Here is a 5687-nt window from a genome sequence, read left to right on the forward strand (position 1 = left end):
TTTTAATGTGCTTAGCTGCATGATCAATTAGGCTCCTCCCGGCACCACCACAATGCGGGAGGCCTGAGCTGGTCGCTGCGAGCGTTCTTCTTCTGGCTGGCGTTCGTGGGGACGAGACCTACTCTGTGGCTGCACCCCTACTCTCCTCCCTTCTCCTCTTACTTATTTCCTTTACGTTAAGTTCCTGTACCATTAAGTTAAGTACTGTGTGTTTAAGTGTGCCTACTCTGGTAGTAACGATTGGTGAGACCTGGGGGTAGTATTTGCCAGTGTTTTGGGTACCCCTCAGTGTTGTGTTTTGGTATTAGGGTACCACGTGGTCTCACTACCCTAAGCTGTATCCAGCTTCAGTGCTTATCCAGTAGTACTTTACCCTAGCTTGTTCTTAGTGTAAACCTTGTATCCTGCTTATGTGGACCAAGGCTTTTAACGTAAGATAGTGTGGTAAAGTAATTATTATTATTGTTATTGGTGTGAGTGTATATGGGGGGTTGTTAAGGGGTTAATAAATAAGTAAATTAGAACAGAGTATCCCTTCTTCCTGTGTGGGAGTGCATTGATCAACCCTTAGTCTGACATGGTCTAGTAGCAAGTTATTATTACTGTGGATAGTTTATTTTGGGGGCCGGGCCTTATAGCTCTCCCATATTTGATAACTCTGTCTTCTAACTACCCCTACCCCTTAATAGTACCAGTTCCCCCCATAGCAAGCCCACCAATTTACATAACAATCATACTATCATGCAAGAGGAGCCACACATCTATGGATCATCCAATAAAATCAGCAGACTTCTAGATGTTACTACTGCTCGGCTTAGAGTCGGTTACAAGTATCTCTGGGAATTCTCATTATCTGCTGATGTAGACCTGACCAAAAGTAAACTCTGTCAACAAAATTATTCGCACACCCTCCCTCACTATGTGATGGATAGTAACCTTGGGCATAGCAAAGTTCGAGTCACTTCTGGGGTGTGAGTTTTCAGTTGCATATTGTCCTGGGGACCATTCAGGCTTGTTCGCATTTGTGTTCCTCACGTGTGCCCCAAAGAATGAGGTGATTTGGTAAAATGCTATGCCCAAGATTACTATCCGAGTGCCGGCGGTGGGGTGGTTCAAATAGCCTCGGCTATCACCTCATTTTGTCCGGTCGTGATGGTCAAGTGGATTAAGGCGTCTTGTACATACCAGTTGCGTTGCTCCTGGGAGTATGGGTTCGAGTCACTTCTGGGGTGTGAGTTTTCAGTTATATTTATATATATATAGTGTGTGTGTAATTACCTAAGTGTAGTTACAGGATGAGACCGTCTTCCCAGCACTCTTTGTCATATAACGCTTTGAAACTACTGATGGTCTTGGCCTCCACCACCTTCTCACCTAACTTGTTCCAACCGTCTGCCACTCTATTTGCGAAAGTGAATTTTCTTATATTTCTTTAGCATCTGTGTTAAGCTAGTTTCAATCTATGACCTCCTGTTCTTGAAGTTCCAGGTCTCAGGAAATCTTCCCTGTCGATTTTATCAATTCCTGTTACTATTTTGTATGTAGTGATCATATCACCTCTTTCTTCTGTCTTTTAGTTTTGGCATATTTAATGCCTCTAACCTCTCCTCGTAGCTCTTGCCCTTCAGTTCTGGGAGCCACTTAGAAGCATGTCTTTGCACCTTTTCCAGTTTGTTGATGTGCTTCTTAAGATATAGGCCAACTTCTGTTGTTGGGCACCACACAACAGCTGCATATTCTAGCTTTGGCGTAACAAAAGTCATGAACAATTTCTTTAGTATATCACCATCCATGTATTTAAACGCAATTCTAAAGTTAGAAAGCGTAACATAGGCTCCTCGCACAATATTCTTTATGTGGTCCTCAGGTGATAGTTTTCTATCTAGAACCACCCCTAGATCTCTTTCTTTATCAGAATTCTTTAAAGATTTCTCACATAATATATAAGTTGTGTGGGGTCTATGTTCTCCTGTTCCACATTCCATAACATGGCATTTATTAACATTAAATTCCATTTGCCAAGTGGTGCTCCATATACTTACTTTATCCAGGTTTTCTTGAAGGGCATGACAATCATCTAAATTTCTTATCCTTCCTATTATCTTAGCATCATCAGCAAACATGTTCATGTAATTCTGTATACCAACTGGTAGATCATTTATGTAGACAATAAACATCACTGGTGCAAGAACTGAACCCTGTGGTACTCCACTTGTGACATTTCTCCAGTCCGATACATTGCCTCTGATTACTGCCCTCATTTTTCTATCAGTCAGAAAATTTTTCATCCATGTTAGAAGCTTACCTGTCACCCCTCCAATATTTTCCAGTTTCCAGAACAACCTCTCTATGTGGAACTCTGTCGAATGCCTTTTTTAGGTCCAGATAGATGCAGTCAACCCAACCATCTCTTTCCTGTAATATATCTGTTGCTCGATCATAGAAACTGAGTAAATTCGATACACAGGATCTTCCAAATCGAAAACCATACTGTCTGTCTGAAATTATATAATTTCTCTCCAGGTGTTCTACCCATTTAGTTTTAATTATTTTTTCCAATATTCCAATTCCAATTTTTTCCAATAATGTATGTGTGTGTATGTATATTTGTGTTGTTGAATATGACCGAAAGTCAGTCTTTCTGCCCCTCTCCTTACTGCTATTGTTGTTTCTCGCATCTTTGTATTGCTTGTATGTTTGGGCAATTTTTCCCCTTTTCCTAGTTCTGCATCTCTGCTTTAGTATAAATTTTGTTGTGCCATTATCATATATTTCACAAAACTTGACATACATCTCATTTACTTCATGTCCTAACAGCAAGTGTTTGTCAAATTCCTTAAGGAAATATCTGAGTTCGCCATAATGACCTCTCCACAAGTCAGGTTTTTCAACAGCTTCAAGCTCATTTTCTTCCAGATTATAATGCATTGCATACTTTATTCCCAAAAAGACATGGTCACTTTTACCCAAGTGACCATGTCACTTGGGTAAAAGGAGGGAGGTACTGAAAGGAGGAAAAGGGAGGTACCAAAGGAGGGAGGTACTGAATGATAAATATATCTTTCTCTTTCCTGGTAAATATAATATCCAGCATGGAGGGAACATCCCCTTCCCTCATCCTCGTAGCTTGTTTAACATGTAGAAACATGAATTATTTATTTATATAAATTACACACACACAAACTTTATATTTATATATATATATATATATATATATATATATATATATATATATATATATATATATATATATATAATTGGTCTCTGGTCTATATATATATATATATATATATATATATATATATATATATATATATATATATATATATATATATATATATATATATATATATATGTCGTACCTAGTAGCCAGAACGCACTTCTCAGCCTACTATGCAGGGCCCAATTTGCCTAATAAGCCGAGTTTTCACGAATTAATTGTTTTTCGACTACCTAACCTACCTAACCTAACCTACCCTAACTTTTTCGGCTACACAACCTAACCTAACCTATAAAGATAGGTTAGGTTAGGTTAGGTAGGGTTGGTTAGGTTCGGTCATATATCTACGTTAATTTTAACTCCAATAAAAAAAAATTGACATCATACATAATGAAATGGGTAGCTTTATCATTTCATAAGAAAAAAATACGAGAAAATATATTAATTCAGGAAAACTTGGCTTATTAGGCAAATCGGGCCTTGCATAGTAGGCTGAGAAGTGCGTTCTGGCTACTAGGTACGACATATATATATATATATATATATAAATATATATATAAAAATATATATATATATATATATATATATATATATATATATATATATATATATATATATATATATATATATATATATATATATATATATATAAAGTTTGTGTGTGTGTAATTTATATAAATAAATAATTAAATATTAATTTTGCTAATATCTTTTCAGGGAAAACTTGCAAGTACAATTCGTATACAAGAGGAGCAACAAGAGCCAGAGGATGTCTACTAAGAAAATATATAAGTCTTTATCTTCACACTCTTGATATATGGTCTTCTCTGGTCTCTTTATTTTCTCTCCTCACAAATGTCCCTTTTTTTTTTATTTCTTTTACGTTTCTCTCCTGTTTTTCTTGTCTTTTAATCTCTCCTTTCCTCCTCTCTTCTAACACCTCTCGTTTCCGGTCTCTTCTAGCTTCTCTCTTCCTTTACTTTTTATATTTGTGGTATTCATTTATGTCATTTTTATCTTGTATATTTTTCTTGTATCTTTTTCTTATCTTGTGTTTCTCTTCCCCTTCTCTTCAATGATTTCTCATTTCTCTCCTCTCTCTGTTGTTTCTGTTTTGTCTTCTCTCTCCTTGCCTTAATTTTGTTCTGTCTCCTCTTTTGTTGTGTGTGTGTCTTTCTGTCTTTGGTTAGGTTTAGGTTAGGTTAGTTAGGTTAGGTTAGGTTAGTTAGGTTATGTTTGGTTAGGTTAGGTTAGGTTACCTTACCTTGAGGTGCTTCCGGGGCTTAGCGTCCCCGCGGCCCGGTCGTCGACCAGGCCTCCTGGTTGCCGGACTGATCAACCAGGCTGTTGGACGCGGCTGCTCGCAGCCTGACGTATGAGTCACAGCCTGGTTGATCAGGTATCCTTTGGAGGTGCTTATCCAGTTCTCTCTTGAACACTGTGAGGGGTCGGCCAGTTATGCCCCTTATGTGTAGTGGAAGCGTGTTGAACAGTCTCGGACCTCTGATGTTGATAGAGTTCTCTCTCAGAGTACCAGTTGCACCTCTGTTTTTCAACGGGGGTATTCTGCACATCCTGCCATGTCTTCTGGTCTCATGTGATGTTATTTCTGTGTGCAGGTTTGGGACCAGCCCCTAGGTTAGGTTAAGTTTGGTTAGGTTAGGTTAAGTTTGGTTAGGTTAGGTTAAGTTTGGTTAGGTTAGTTAGGTTAGGTTTGGTTAGGTTTAGGTTAGGTTAGTTAGGTTAGGTTAGGTTAGTTAGGTTAGGTTTGGTTAGGTTAGGTTAGGTTAGGTTAAGTTTGGTTAGGTTAGGTTTGGTTAAGTTAGGTTAGGTTAGGTTTAGGTTAGGTTAGGTTAGGTTAGGTTAGTTAGGTTAGGCTTGGTTAGGTTTAGGTTAGGTTAGTTAAGTTAGGATAGGTTAGGTTAGGTTAGGTTAGTTAGGTTAGGTTTGGTTAGGTTAGGTTAGGTTAGGTTAGGTTACGTTAGTTAGGTTAGGTTAGATTAGTTAGGTTAGGTTAGTTAGGTTAGGTTAGGTTAGGTTAGTTAGGTTAGGTTAGTTAGGTTAGGTTTGGTTAGGTTAGCTTAGTTAGGTAAGTTAGGTAGATTGGGTTTAGGTGTAGGCTAGGTTAGGTTTAGATTAGGTTAGGTTATATTAGGTTTGGTTTTAGATTGTGGTAGGTTATAGGTTAGGGTAGGGTATAGGTTAGGCTAGGTTAAGTTAGGAAATAGGCCAAGAGTTATTGCTATAAACAACTGACGGCTTAAAGGCAGACTCTAAGATTAATGCTCGATCCTCCTGGCACAAATAGGTGAGTACACATATATGTAACATGAATGATGTGTTCCTTCTCGACTCTCAATAAGGGATTCCAGGGTTCGAATCGCGGTCGGGCAGGGCTGTAATTGTTGGTAGCGTTTCCTATCACCCAATGTACCTGTTCACCTAGCAGTAAATAGGTATCCAGGAG

This window comes from Procambarus clarkii, unplaced genomic scaffold, assembly GCF_040958095.1.
Source record: "Procambarus clarkii isolate CNS0578487 unplaced genomic scaffold, FALCON_Pclarkii_2.0 HiC_scaffold_141, whole genome shotgun sequence".
Lineage (NCBI taxonomy): Eukaryota > Metazoa > Arthropoda > Malacostraca > Decapoda > Cambaridae > Procambarus > Procambarus clarkii.